The sequence below is a fragment of the Balearica regulorum genome, chromosome 5 (genome assembly GCF_011004875.1).
Source record: "Balearica regulorum gibbericeps isolate bBalReg1 chromosome 5, bBalReg1.pri, whole genome shotgun sequence".
NCBI lineage: Eukaryota > Metazoa > Chordata > Aves > Gruiformes > Gruidae > Balearica > Balearica regulorum.
In genome coordinates this window covers 51,057,599-51,072,764 of record NC_046188.1, presented here as the reverse complement: position 1 = coordinate 51,072,764, position 15,166 = coordinate 51,057,599, and the positions used below count along the sequence as shown (strand labels likewise).

The window sequence follows — 15,166 nt, the reverse complement described above, 5'->3', positions numbered from 1 at the left end:
CAGTGACAAGGGGTTTTAGCCATGGTATGAGAAAGGCAAGGAGGAATCAGGGAAGATACGGCTTGGTGAGGCCATTTCCCATGGGCGCCGAGTCCTACCGGTGCCACCCCCCTGCCCACCTCTGAAACATAGGCATGGAGCAGCCGCTGCAAATACCTCGGCACTGAGCTCATGTTTGCCTTGGCTGGGCGGCTGGGGAAACCCGGTGGGGGTGAAGGGCACCTTGGGTTTGACCGACGTCCCTGTGAGCCCAAAACTAAAATTTGCAAGGTTTAGCCCAATTTCATTCCAAAGCTTGGTTTTGGTACTACTCCCCCCACCCTGTGTATTCAAGGCTGCAACCGGCCCCCGGTGTGGAGCAAAGTCCAGACACTGCCACGGCACCACCCAGCTCACCCCGAAGCCACTGTGTGTCATCCTCCCCCCCCCGCTGTGGCACCCTAATGCCAAATTTGGGGTGGTAATGCATCCTGGGGAGCATTGCCCCCACCCCAGCCAGGGACCCGGCTAGCATCAAACCCGGCTTCACCTGCTCTGACCTTGTAGGGAGGCCAGGAGCTTAAAAATAAATACCGCCCCCCCCCCCCAATATCCCAGCTGGTTGAGTCGCATCACACAGCCTCACCTTGCCCAAAAAGTCCTGTGGTTGCTGAATGCTGCCGGGTGCAGGAGCAGGATGGCCACCAGCACACCAGTCCCAGGCACCTCCTTGGGCTCAAACCCGGCACCAACCTCCGGCCCCACCTCGGCCGGCCGCCCCGGCAATCATTTACCAGGAGCCAGCGTGCAACACACTGCTGCCAAAAAGCTGGGAGTGGCGGTGGCCAGCTTTTCTCCCAATATGGGGGAAGCGTCCCACAAAAGCAGCTGGCACATCCCTCCTCACTGCATCTTTCCCTGCTGCATCCCCCAACACCCCAAAATCCAATTGTTTTTATTAATATTTCCTGAAATTCTTGCAAGCACAGGGGCTCCCTGTTAACTGATTGCTCGCCAGAGCCCCTGGAGTTTTTGGGGGCTGCTGTCCCCAGCTTACTGCTACATACAGGATGGTATCTGCCCCCTTGCAAGGGGGTGGTAAATAGGGCTGGGGGCTGCTCCTCCTCCACCTGCCCTCCTACCCCTTCCCAGGGCCTGATGAGCTCCTCCAGCCCACCCAAATCCAACCTGGCTGCCCTTCTTCCCCCAAAACCCTGGGCTCATGGAGGAGCTGACGGGATGAAGGCAGCTTACCCTCATCTAGGGGGACCAGCGATGCTCCTCACACCCCCGGTCCCTGCTTAGGGGGCACATCGCAACCCACATGCAGCATCTCATCCCCAATATCCCACCAAGCCAGCATCATCCTGGTTCAAAAGAAACTCCAAAAAAACCCACCAAACCGCCTAAGAGCCACCAGGCAATAAACCCCCAAACCTCCACCACCTCTGCTATAGCCCCTCCCAGCTCTTTACGGTCACTCCTAAAAACCCAGCAGCTGGGGGGGCAGTCTCATTGCTCCACTTGCCAATATGACCCCCCTCTCCCCAAGCTTCACTGTCACCCCCTTCTTTAATTAGTGGGTGTCTTTGTTACACCACCAGGTAGCAAAAAGTGCTTTTTTTGGGGGGTAAGAATCACTTTTCTTGTGAAAGAAGTACTTTTCAGCAGGAGACCAGTTTCCAGCTGGCTCTGGTTGTATTCACCCTAGGAGGTCACTTTAATGATGAACCAGAAGTGCAGGCAGCTGCCAGGCCCTGCCAGCTGCCTGAAAACAGCACAGGGAAGTGAGCAGGTGGCTGTTGGCACCAGGACACACGATGGCCACTCCCCAAAGCTACTCTCATTTTATTCTTACCCCTCTAGATTTCTAAACCATTTTTTATTGGAAGCAGATTAACAAAGTGACTAATTTTCTGCTCCCTTCTCCATGCGATGGGTCCTAAAATTGAGGGTATGGATGATTCATACCACGACTTCAACAAATTTCCTAACTGGGAGTTGAAATTTCAAATGTTGACACTAAAAAAATATATTTTTTAAAATAATTAACAAATCTCAGACCTTGCAGCTTTATTTTGTTTCCTGGCACTGTCATCTCCCAGTCTCCCCAAAGCTGCTGGGCTAAAGGAAGAGGAGATGAAGAAGCATTTCTGCAAGCGCAGGAGGATGTATGTTTTGTGCGGCTCCTGCAAACCGCGATGCTGCTGGGACTTGCAAGGGTTTGGTGATGTCTCTAGACCTAAAATAATACATGGCCAGCCAAGCAAATTGGCCAGTCACCCTCCTTACAGAAGCAAGGGCTGCTGCTGATTTGCAGAGACACCCGTGTTCCCCACAGCGGCTCTCAAGCTGGGACAGCACCTTCCAGCCAAGGACTGCTAACACTTTGCATGTGCCTTTCTGCCACATTTTCCACACACAAGAAAAAAAAAAAAATCCAGTTGGGGAAAAAACCCACTAATTTTCCACCCAACAGTAAGGCCAGCTGCAACCCAAATCCCAAAGCATCCCAAACGCCTCTCAGCTGCATCCCAAACACCTCTACTAGAGCTCCCAACAAGCACCATCTGGGAAGATTTTGAGCCAAGCATCCCACCAGCACTGAGGTTTCACCCATTTTGGGGGGTTCATTTACCTCCCTATGTCCACCCCCTGGCAGACAGCTGGATACAGGGCGAGGCAGACGGGCAAGCAGTGGCACAGGGAGAGCGTCCTGGCAAGCCTAATTAAAACTGCAAAAAGCCAGACTAGCCTTTCAGGTCAGGGCTTGGGCTGGGGGTAGGGTTATAAAGAGTCACAATTAATAAATAAAGATGTATTTGTACTTGAGAGCAGGCTGTGATGAGCCCACCATCTGAAGAGGACCAAGGTGTCTATGGGGACCAGAAGCTCTGCATCCCTCTGGATGCACTCCAGGCAGATGCTGGGGTGCTCTCAGATTATGTTATTCCTACTTTGAACCTGACCCTCTCGCTTCTCCCGCCCAATGCTCGGGGGGATGCTCATCTGAGCTGCATGCACACACGCAAGTAAAGAAAACCCCGATACGTGAGTAAACAGCAAGCGGTGAGGGGAGGAGTGGCCCTGTGCTGCCATCCTGCATGCCGGAGTGCTGGCAGGCCGCCGTGACTCACTGCTCCAGATCAGCTGCTGCCGTGACACATCCAGCAGCTATTTAATGCTTCCTCAAGTCCCTCCCTGCCTGAAACACTGGGCCCAGCTCCTGGGCACCAAACGGAAGGGGTTGTACTTGCCTGCATGCTGAAACCCTCTGGTGGGACAGAAGCCTCCCCATTACTCAGGTGTGGAGAGGTGACCCAACACAGAGAAGATCCACGGGGAACTGAAGCCTCCTGACAGCACTCATCCCACAGCAGGTTGGAGGGGATGGGGTGGGGTCCAGGTTCCCCTCCAGCCCATCAACAGTGTCATCCTACCTTGGATTCCTCTTTTGGAGTGGCATCACCTGCCCTCAGCTGGAGTGTTGCAGGGATAGAGCAGCTCTGCTGGGTTTTCCATGCCATGTCCATACCAGACCAGAAGGTGACACCATGGTCAAAGGTTGAGGCTGTGGCCAAGGGTCGATGCCACTAGCAGAGATCAGCCAAGGCAAGGGTTGATGCAGTGGCACTTCCTGGGCTGGCAGGTCCCATGCAGGGTGGAGATGACCATACATGGCTCTGAACAAGCTGTCCATGGAACAGACTCTGGTGACCACCGATGTCACTGCCACCACAGCAGGGCGGACCAAGCAATGCCCTGCCTGCAGCCACGTTGTGCAGGACCTTTCCATGGTGCCATGCTTGTCCTGAGGATGCTGGCCCCAGGATCCTGACGGGACATCATCTCCTGTCCTGGTGCAAAGCAGCCCAGAGGGCAACCTTCCAAAGAGATCATCAACCTCTCCTGCAGCATGGGTGCCATCAGGACACAGGTGCAGGACTTCAGCCCAGGATAGCAAACGGGTTACTTCATCTCAGCGCAAAGAGCTGACATGGGTTAAACAAACTCAAGAGGTGACAAACGAGTCCTACCAGAGTGGCCAAAGCCTAGAGAGGCAGCTCTTCATCTTTCCACTGTCACAAGGAGGGTGTGCAAGCATTACTCGCCCTCCAGGCCTGTCGAAGCCACCAGCTCTTATGCAAGGTGACCGCAAGCAGCCAGGAGCAAGGAAGCAGCAGGCACAGAGCTCCTATTCACATCCGAGTGGCTTATTTAGAGCATGGGTTCACCCATCATGCCCTGTCCAGCTCCCCGCTCTACCATGGTGTGCCTGACAGCAAGCCCTAAAAAAATCAGCAAATTACTGAAATCAGCAATTTCAAAACTGCATGAGGGCTTCGCGGACTCCACTTTTCTTTCCTTCACCTGGAGAAACCCCTGTCAGGGACAGGGATAACCACTGCAAACATACCCTTAAGGTGCAGCTTTACCAGAGATGTGTGGATGGATCCCAGCCCACATGCACACCCAGGCCCTGTCACGCTTTGTTAGCAAGCAGCTTCTGCTGGGGGTGTCTTATGACGCGTAATGCACACTCGGCATCTGCAGACGTTACATACATGTTTCAAGGGCTTTTTGCACCCAAAGGAAATCGAAGGGCCAAGACGAGGAAAAGCAAGTCCCGTGGCACTTGCATCGCTCAAGAGCTGAAGGATCACTTGAGCCTGAAGCCACAGACCACCAGTGAAGCTCCCCAGCACCCCAAGGGGGACGTGTCCCACACGTTAGAATCTTGCAGGAACCACCCAAAGAGACAGATTTCTGGAGAGCCATAAGCACCATGACAGCAACCCCCATTAATAGCAAAATATAGGCTTGGGGATTTTCTAATCCACTTCTTCCCCAAAATTACAGACCCATGCTAACATGCCTGGGGTGTACCAATGAGGCTGGCCGATGCCGAGCAGGGTGGGAAAAGCTGAGGACAAATCCTGCCCAGGGCTGTCACGCAGGATGGGAACAGGCCTTGGGGTGATGGCCTTCAGCAGGCATTTAGGGGAGGGAGGCTTACACCCTGGCCGATGCAGAAGCAGCTCACCCCATCCCAGCTCCACCTGCAGGGATTTCTCTCACCATTTCTTTCACCCAAGCTTTTGGGTCTGCTACAGCATCAGACCCACACGAAAGCTTCACAAACAGCACTGGGAAGGAGCTGGGGAACTTTTTTCCCCCCTCTTAAACAAGCCAAGATTTGTGGCCATGGCAGGCAAGCATCAAGAGCCGAGTTGAAACATCAAGGATTGTGGGCAGTGATGACATTTCAGGGATGTTTACTAGCCAGACCACGCCACAGGTGAGCGGCCAACCAAAAGCTCATTATAAATTAAATCAAGCAAAGAAAACCCCTCCACCTACTCCACACACTCACGTTACAGCGTTTCAGCCTGGAAGGGGAAGGATCATCTTCCTCCCCTTAATGCGTCGTATTTCGCCCTTGCAGCGCTAGTGGTTACCATCCACAGGGGGAGAAGAGCTGGGAAGGCTGGCTAGTGAAGTATGCCTTAAAGATAAAGACTTGCAAGAGAAACATTTAACAGCACCTGCTATTGGCACCAGACGTGCAAGTGAAGAGTAACTTCATGAAAGCAGCTGACAGTAAATTCATAGTTTCTTCTCAAGGGGGGCGACGCAAAATTAGCAACAATGCGTAGATTAGAGGGGAAAGAAAAAGGCTCTTGCACTGCCGTGCTCCTTTTTTCTTGTGCAATTGAACCTGCTCAGACACCGAGCCCAGGAGGAGCTGGGGAAGTATTTAGGTGTCCAGCTCCCAGCACAGGGGCAAGGCTGGGTCTAGGTACCTTTGGGCTCTAGGCTGACCTAGATCAGCCTTGAAGGATTAGGGGTTGGACTTTAAAATCTTTCAGGGTTGAGTCCACCCTCTAATTTTTCCCTAAAACTATTCTCTTTATTTTTTAATAAAAAAAAAATGATGCTTGCTCTTCAGGTGTCAAGGCACCGCTGTACCTGCAGCTGCTTCCCAGCTGCGAACCCCAGCACAGCAGCTCCAGGATGCCCAAATGCCTATTGTCTTCAGGGGATGACCCACAATCCAGCTCTTAAAAGCCAAGCTCTGAGGGGTATTTGCCAGACCATCTGCATGCAAACACAACCCCAGCATGCATCTGCCAGCAGGTCCAGCATCTCCGCCACATTCATCTTCCACAGTGGTCATCAGCGAAAGCATAATGCAATTTGTGAGTATTCCCCTGTTATTACAAATAGCCCATTACCCAAGTCAGAAAACAGCTTACATTTCTCATCACGCAGGAGGAATGCTGCAAATCAGGAGATGCAAGAGCCTGTTCAAGCCCTGGAAATAGTCTGAAGTACCCAAAGTACCTGTTTTCTCCTCCCCAGCCAAAGAGGAGGAGAAACATTTAAATTTCCTCCAAACTTCCATCCCCACCCCCCCAAGGGGATCAAAATGGGGAAACCCCAACCAACGAGCTGTTTCTCCCAATGCCTCAAGAAGAGCCAGAAATGACCCTCAAAGGGCAGCTTCCTTGTGATGCTCGCCCAGTCCAGCCCAGAGGACAAGATGCACCTTGGCCACCTACAAGGCAAACGGAAACAGGCACTGACCTGCCACTCTCCCTGTCTCATCTCAGAGTGATCAAGGATTTCATTGCCACAGGAAAATTCAGGCTCTGCACCTCTCCTCCGAGTAAGACCAGCGACGTGAAAAAGCCAAATGACCTACAAATATTTTCCCCACAACCTGCCGTTCAGCCTCCTTCAGAAGAGCTGGTGTCAGCCATCAGCAATCCTCTCTCCACTCCAGTTCTCATCTTAGGGGAGAGAGTAAATAACAAATTAGCAAATGCAAAACTAGGCATAAACCTTCCAGATTTTATTTTCCATTTCCAGAATAACTTGTAGTTTCCTACCCTGCTTCGGAAAGTGGCCACACGCCAAAGACGCACTGCTGGGTCTCCGGAGGAGAGGATGCACTGATGAATATGCAGGTGCATGCTGCCACAGATATTTATTTATAACTTTGTAGGATTAAAAAGGCCTTTAATGACCATTTGCCAAGAGCGGAAATCGCTCCTTTCTTTCTCTCATACACACACAGACGCAGAGTCAAATAAACAAGAGACCCAGAATTAATCCAGGCTGAACCCTTCAATAAGACACTCGGGTATTTTAGAAGTCTCTGTTTTCACACTACCTGGCACATGATTAATTAGGCAGAGGTGCTATCAATCCCCACCCAGAGATAATAAGTTCTTTAAAGCACTAAAATGGAGGCACATCTCTGGAGAGGCAGCTCAATCCCCTCTCTGGCACTAAAATGCAAGGGGCCATTCAGCGGGGGGTACAAGTCAGTGTCCTTCAACAAGTGAATGGAGATCATGGCTGCATGACCAACTTTAATCCCTGAAACCACCTTGCTGTGAGGCAGTGAACCTCTGGCTGAAGGTTTTGATGCTGGCAAAGGGCTCCATCTCCTGCTCCACAGGTAGGTATCCTCCCTCCAAATGCTGGAGGTCAAGGGCTCCACCAGCACTCAGTGATACCCGAAGGACCAAGATGGGATTGGAACCAGTGCTGGGGACAGTGCTGGCCCTCCCGCCTGCACAGAGGGAGATGCAACAAAAATACCTTGGTTTTTCAGAGGCATTTATGAGCTTAATCCTCATGCGACTCATGCTCACCTGGGGTCACTGTGGGGAAACTGAGCCTTTTGAACCTCCTACCCCAACTTCTTTATACTCCCAGCAGGTCATTAAAAAGTCAAATGAATTCAAAGAGGGCAGCATCAAGTCCCACATTGCAGCCTACGCAATCCTCAAACTGTCTTAAAACACTCCAAAAATTACTTGAGGCGAAGTAGATTTGAGGGACAACTAGTCCTTGGCATGCAGCTTCTAAAAGATGCAAAGCGATGTTGTTTCTAGCACATCCACTCCTGGGTCCCAGGGATATTTCCCTGCCAGAGTGGGAGAGCAAATGTCCTTTCACAACATAAGATGCCGGGTTTGTAAGATTTTTTAGAAGGCTAGAAAGAGCAACAGAAAAAGATTATTTTTTTTTTAAACCCTAGAGGAATAATTTCCATTGTACAAATCCCTGTGCAGATACTGCTTCTTTCCCCACTAATGGTGGGGCAGGCAGGAACACCTTTGACCAGGTATGATGTGGTACAACCTGGTGCCCAAGGTGGGTTAGCCCTTGGAAAGCCTTGCAGAGCCAGCCCTTTGGGATGGGACCCCAAGGACTTGAAGAGCTGCCCTGAGAAAGCCCCGTCCCAGAGGAATCAGGGCAGGAAGGAGAATAAGGAGAGACGTCCTCAGACCAAGCCTGGGAAACACCTGAATTCCTACAGGCATAAACCATTAAGGAAAGACCTGAGCATACTGGTCAAGAGCCCAAGGAGACCACAAGCTGCTTTCTGACAATCAATTAAGCTCAAGTTGTCCCTCAGAGAAGCAGGGGAGATTTCACGTTGCAGGAACCAGCCAGCACCCATCACAACACGCAAAGAGGTAAACACCCATTGCCTGGTCCACCCAGCCTTCCCACCATGAGTATGTTTGGCTCTTTCCTGTAAGGAACACTGCCCCTTCTAAATGTTGCCAGAACTTGGAAAAGAAAATAAGTAAAAACCAGCAAGTGAAAACAGCAACCACAAAGCCTCCAAAAAAACCAACCCAACTGATCTTTATTCTTAACTAGACATGTCTGTGGTGTTCATCCAACCCCCTGCATGCTATGAGCCACCTCATGCAAGCATCCAGAGGCAGAAACCAGCTCCCTGCTGCACTCTCACACCTCCCGGGGAAAGTGATATTCCCAGGAGGAATCATTAAACCAGTAAGAACCCTAAAAAATGCTCTGCCCTCAATCCCTCAGCTGGGCAGCTTCACACCAGCAGCTGGGTCCTCCCATCCTTTGCCAATGGCTTCCCCAGGCTGGCAGGAAAAGCAGGGAGCAAAGGGCAGGCTGCCGCTCACTGGGCTTCTCTGCTGACCCAGCTACTCCCCTATAGGATGCTATAGGTGCCTCCAAAGTGCCCATGCTCAGCAGCAGAGTGCTAGGTCTAACATCATGGGGGACCTCCACAGGGGACCTCAAAATGCTCGAGAGCACCATGGCATCCCATCATCAGTCCTCCAGTTACGCAGGAGGCACTTGGGGGGACATGGGAAGGTTTGAGCATGTGCCTCCCAAGACCAAGAGGTCCTATGCTGCAGCAGGGTTACAAAGCAGCAGAGGAAGCCTTCCCAAATTCCGGCAGTGCTCAACTGCCCCCAGGTTTCCAGCTCAGGGCTGATCCACCCATGTCTTCAGGTAAGAAGTGTTGCAGGGCTTTTTTTCCCCTCTTTTTTTTTTTTTTTTTTTTTTTTGAAGCAACGAGTTAATCTAGATGACTAGCCTGGGGCAGCTGGAAGCACCCCAGCCCTCAAGAAAGTGCTGACTCCAGTCCACAAAAAGCCAGATAATCAGCTGCTTTTAGAAGCTCATGAACTTGGCATCTGAAAAATGGAAGGACATAAAATTGTTAGCAATCATTTACAATAATAGGATTTTGTTAAAAACCTTCTGTGGAGACACACTTATGCCTTAATTTGACTACACAGGTTTACAAGGGCATAGACAAGTTAGGACAGATTGAGGAACATCCCTTAAAAAGATGCTCTTAAAAACAATGCACACACAGAGAGCTAATACTGAAAGCGTCCCTCATGCCTTTATTTAAATTCTGGCACAGAGCAACCCATCGTCAAGCAGCACCTGGACTTCTTCCTAGCTCACCACAGTGCCTGACTCGAGGAAATACTCTGCTCCAAAGCCCTGGCATGCACATCATGGCCTCCCAGCCAAGGAGGATCAACCCCTTGTCTGGATTTGGTCCCAAAGCATCAACCCCCTGGCACACGGGGGGACAGCACAATGCAGGCTCGGGTCACTTCCAAGCCACCACTGGAGGTTTTTCCCCATAGCAGAAGACACAAATGGGACAGGTCAGAGAGACATTGAAAAATATTTTGAGATGAACCAGTGGGGACCCTAGCAGATGTACTCAGGCAATATTTCTCTGCAGCACATGGCAACAGTAAAGGCAACCATGACACACATCTCCTAAATAGAGGTGGACAACATGGAGCAGACCACCTTCCACCCAGCCCCATTTTACAACCAATCCCCAAAATACTTTGGCACAGAAGCTCCTCTATTTGCCCTGGCACAGGAAATCCCTATATCTTCAGCAACTACACCAATGCTACCTTGTTTGGCCAAGTCATATTTCAAAGACCAGGGAAGGGAGCACCCCGGGATGATTCAGACCGGCCATTGCCACACTGCTTCGGCCGACCGCCACCTGCTGCCAAAAGGTTCGGTCAAGCCTGGCAAGCTCCCCAGCTGGGGCCTGCGGGTATCCAAAGCTACCAAGCACCTGAGCACAGCCGTAACTAACTTTTCTTAAGTATAAGGGGACAAAAAAAAAAAAAAAAAAAAGAAAATTTAAAATAGATCAGACTTAGTTCATAAGTTGTTTTACTATCTTAGGGTCAGACTGTTGCTTAGGTCCTCCCCTTCAAGCCCTAGGCAGAGCCAACTCCCACATCTCTCGCACTCGTTTGCAGAGCGTTTTTTTAGAGCTACCAGCATCCCCTTGCTAGCAAATTTCAGAGTGCAGGACACCCAGACCCGCAGTGCTTAATGCTGCAGGGTGCCGGGCAGCCACAGGCACTGCAAGCCACATTCCCTGGACTCACAGCTTTCTATGAGAAGGTAGAAGAAAGGCTTTAGGAAGGTGTACGCACTTGGGGGGGCTTCTCAATTTCCATGCTATTTCTTTCAAGAGGGCGTGGGGAAGCCAGGGGGGCTATGCTGAGGGGGAGGCCAGGCACTGTGCTCAGGCTCTCCTGGCAGATAACCGGGATGCGGGAGGATTCCTGGCATTCCAGCAGCACCAGCAGAAGGCAGAGCATACCCCCTTCCCAAGCAGACACTGCTCGGTAAGGAAGGTAAGCAGCAATCAGCTATGCTTCCCGCTCATAACCACTGCAGACACAGCATGTGCTCACACACATTTGCTCTCTTCTTCTTAAGAAGAGCTGCAGTTCCTGCTGCATGAGGAGCACGACCCCACACAGCTACCCCGCAAGGTGAGCGGACAGGTGTGTGCAGCATTGCTGCCCCATCCCGGCCAGATCCAGCGCCCTGCCATCTGACAGCTGAGCTCTGGCATTCGTGCTGCCACATGTTCCCGAGGCCCGGCGCCTGCCTGGCAAGTCTCAGCAGAGCACTGAGCCAGGGCCCGTAAGCGCGCCGTTAGCACCAGCATCCCTGGGAGTTGGCCCTGGCTTACTGCAAGGAGCAGCCAAAGCTCCCGTCTTGCCTTTTTGGATCATTTCTCACCCATTTCCACCTGCCTCTTCCTAATTTCTCTTGAAACCATCTATCCTGAGGGGAGTGCCACAGGCTGTGCTGGAGGCAGCTGCTCTGTTTGAGTGAGAGGTGCATGGCCGTGACCCCTTCCTCCATGCAATACCACCCTCAAACCCACATTTGGGTTTTAACCTGCAATTGAGTTTTTGACACACAATTACAAAGTGCTGTCACAGGACAGGGAAAAGCCAGGGAGAGGAGTTTGCTCTCCTACCCGTGGCAGGCCACAAGTGGAGTTACGAAACAACCTGGTGGCAGAGTTCAAAGAAGGCATCAGAAGTATGCAGCAAGGAGCCAGGCTCTTATCGAGGAATTTAACCCCTCTCCTTGGGGAGCCAGAGACATCCCTGAAGGGAAGGACAGCCAGCCTTGCCTATCCATGAAGATCATGATAGGAAAAGCTCCTGACATGGGTAGCTGAAACCCCACACCACCTCAGTGGCTCTTCTGCTGTGGGCTCTGGCCAGCATTTTCAGTGCTAAGTGGGACAGCGATGCAGCTCCTTCAAGTGAGACTCGGGTCCCATGCTGGTGGCAGGAGCTGCTGGGGATGCTGGTTCCAGCTCCTGGTGTCCCAAGCAGGTGGGAGGCAAAGCCACCCAGTGTTCCACCAACCAGGGCACCGGGCAGGTGGCAAAGGGGCTCAGGGTCTTGCCAAAAGGCACTCCCAGCCATCCCAGCCTGGGTTCTCGTTAAAAGCTTTGAGGTTTCTGCAGGCACTCTGCCCCCAAGTCACCTCTTTGCCATCCATGCCCCACTCCATAAGCCCGGGCGGGTCATTGCACTCTCAGAGCCCCACAATAATGGGGTTATCGCCCGCTGCCGGCTGCCCCGGGAGCGGCTGACTCCGGAGAGACCCGGGGCCAGCGGCCTCGCCGCCGCAGCAGCCACCCTCCCGCGGGCAGCTCCCGGGGGTGCCGGCCCGGCTGCGGGCAGGGCTGCGCCGCGGTGCTACAAAGAGGCGGCGGCCCCTCAGCGGGAGGGGAGGGGAGGGGAGGGGAGACCCGGCCCCACCGCACCGGTGCGCACTCACCTGCCACCGGCCCGGCCCCGGCAGCGTCTCCAGCTCCTCTCTCCAGCGGCGGCCGCTCCGCTCCGCGGCACGGAACCGCTGCGACCTGCAGCCCCGCCGCCCCGCCCCCTCCTCCGGCCCGCCCCCTCCAGCCCCGCCCCCCGCCAGGTGAGCACCGCCCCTCCCCCCCCGCCGAGAGCCCCGAAGTCTTACAGGCGCCTCGGTTTTTTTTTAAAAAAAAGGAGTCTCAAAGTCTCCTTTTTAAAAAAAGTCCTAAATTCTTTTTTTAAAAGAAACAACTTCTTTTTTAAAAAAGTCTTAAATTCTCCTTTTAAAAAACCAGTCTTTAAAAAAAAACTTAAAAAAAAGTATTAAATTATCTTTTTATTTTTTAAAAAAGGTCTTAAATGCTTTCTTTTTTTTAAGTCTTAAATCATTATCATGTTTCTTAAAAGAAGTCTTAAATTCTCCCTTTTTTTAAAAAAAACCCAACAGAACCACGCTGAAGTTGTCCATCCCCAGTGCCACGGGGCCATGCAGGCGGGCTTGTTCCTGGCTGGAAGTGCCCAGCCGTATCTCAGCCCACTCTGAGAGCAGGGTCCAGACCTCCACCTGCTCCAGCAGGTCAGGAGTGGGACCGGGGAAACAACCCCTTTTTGGAGAGGAAGAGCTTGGCTTGGCCCAGGAGGTGGGCGCAGCCCCCGCGCCCCGTGCCCGCCGGCCTGGCCCTGTGCCCTAAAACCACAGAGAGGTGACGGGAGGGAGACAGGTTCAGCCGGTTTGGGAAGAAGCAGGTGCCTGCTGCCACGCCGGAGGCTTTGGAAACTCCTCACCTCCGCCCTCCGCCTGATTTTCCCATTCTAGCTCCCCCCAAAAACCCACCCAAAAGCTCCTCCCACCTCACACGCCAATGCCCTTCCTCCATGGCCTGCCAAGCAATGTGCATGGCTGTGGTGGTCCCATGGCTGTGGTGGTCCCATCCTGGTGGTCTCCACCAGCAAGAGTGCTGCAGCCATGCCCATGCTGGTGCAACCCCAGAGCCAAGCACCTCCTGCAGCGGTGTGGACACAGTTACCTTCATATTTCTTGAGAAAGGATAACCCACCCATCAGACCACGGGTCCTGAGGTGGCTGCTCTAAAACAGATCTCAGGGCTGCTGCTCCATCACAAAATGTGCATTAATTTTTACTTATAGTCAGAAAAATCCCCATCTCGTGTGGACCTCATCAGGTTTACAACATCCTTAACTACTCGCTTCTCCACATCTGAGCTGCTGGGATTAGGAGGTGATGCAACACACGACTATGTAGCTGTCATTCGGCAGCTTTAATTGGGTTTTTAAATTAAGTTTTCTGTTGTTCTGACATATTCCTCATAATTATGTTCTTCTAAAATCAGATAATACATCTGGCATTCCGTAACACGGGCCATGCCCTGGAGACCTTATAGCACAGGAAGAACAAAGATCTATATAAAAAAAAAAAAAAAAAAACAAAAGCTGTTCTCAGGAGATACATATCTTATTTATTAGCTTGGATACTCGTCTGAGATCCCAATCGGACACAAGCTGAGCAGAGGTTTGTTTGCCACTAGTGAGGATGGTTGTCTTTCTTTTAATAAAAAGATTTTGAGTTTTAAATCTTTCTACCTTTAGCAGCTTGTAAAAAGATAGGAAATCTCTTTTCACTTGTAAAGATAAAGCTATTACTGCAAAAAATAAACAAACTTCTAACTCTGCACCTGCATGTCTGTGTGATGCCTTGATCCCTCACCCTACAAAGAGTTCTCCACGCCTTCCATCAACAGAGATGGATGAAAGTCTCCAGAAGATAGTTTCATATTGGTGAGCTCTTCGAATCCAGCTACTCATGGACCACCTCCTCCAACCCTTGCAGTGTCTCAGCCCACCTCCAGATTTATTCCTGAAACTCAGAAGTTCCTGTGGTGCCGCGGACTTCTTCAGGGAACTGACCTAGGAATAGTGACTGACTTGATTTCTGGGTTTGTGTTCTCTGCTTCCTCGCTGGGTTTTCTTAAGGTGTGTCTTAAAGTTTTGAAAAGTCACGTGCTCGTTGTACACTGAGCAGCCAAACTGCTTTCAGGAGGAGAGTGGAGCTATCTCAGCATCTTGAGCAGTTGAATTATAACCAAGCAGGCCCTTTGGTCTCTCCAGCCACCTTCCTATTTGCAGATGAGATAGTAACCCTATCTGAGTTTCCCCAGAGAAGATGATGCTGTCTTGCTGATGTGCTCAGGAGTGCAACTACTTGCTCTGAGGGTTCTTAAGATACAGAATACGTTTGCACAAAAAAAGCCCTCATGAGTACAAACATACCGTGCGGTAGCAGCAGGTCATCACTTGGTGACCAGCTATAGCCTCTCTTAATGGAGCACATCTCCACTGAGATGGCCATCCAAGCCAGCTCAAGCACAGTAGCATTAGCCCATGCTACAACATTGCACTGCATGGTCAGCGTGGGAGATGAGGGGCAAATAGGTATTTGAGGCACCGGAATCTGCAGAGCTGTTGGGTTTTGGCTCTGAGCGTCCCTCTCAAATACAGACAATGGCCCCCAAAATTCAGGCATTTCCAGGGGAGCCCTGGCACCAGGAGGGAAAAGTGGCCAGTACCATATGGCTTGTTGACTTTCTCTTCCAGCAGACCCTCCCTACTTCAAGAGCTGTAATTCAAAGCCAAAAGTGAGGACATATATATAAATAATGATAATATATAATTATAAAAACATAAATATAGATAAAATTTATATT

At 51.4% G+C, this 15,166-nt stretch overlaps 1 protein-coding gene across 5 annotated transcripts in view; it reads right to left on the bottom strand.

Annotated features, from left to right (window-relative positions):
• Positions 1-15,166, bottom strand: part of RASSF7 (Ras association domain family member 7) — a 35,136-nt gene that overhangs the window by 6,075 nt on the left and 13,895 nt on the right. For 3 of the 5 annotated variants that reach the window (XM_075754839.1, XM_075754843.1, XM_075754844.1), the window contains exon 1: positions 12,418-12,522. The exons of 1 other annotated variant lie outside the window; for it this stretch is intronic. The gene's annotated coding sequence lies outside the window, so the exon portion shown is untranslated. Of the gene's footprint in view, positions 1-625; positions 726-12,417; positions 12,523-15,166 lie in introns of those variants that run through there. One more of the 5 variants, XM_075754841.1, reaches the window with a different exon arrangement.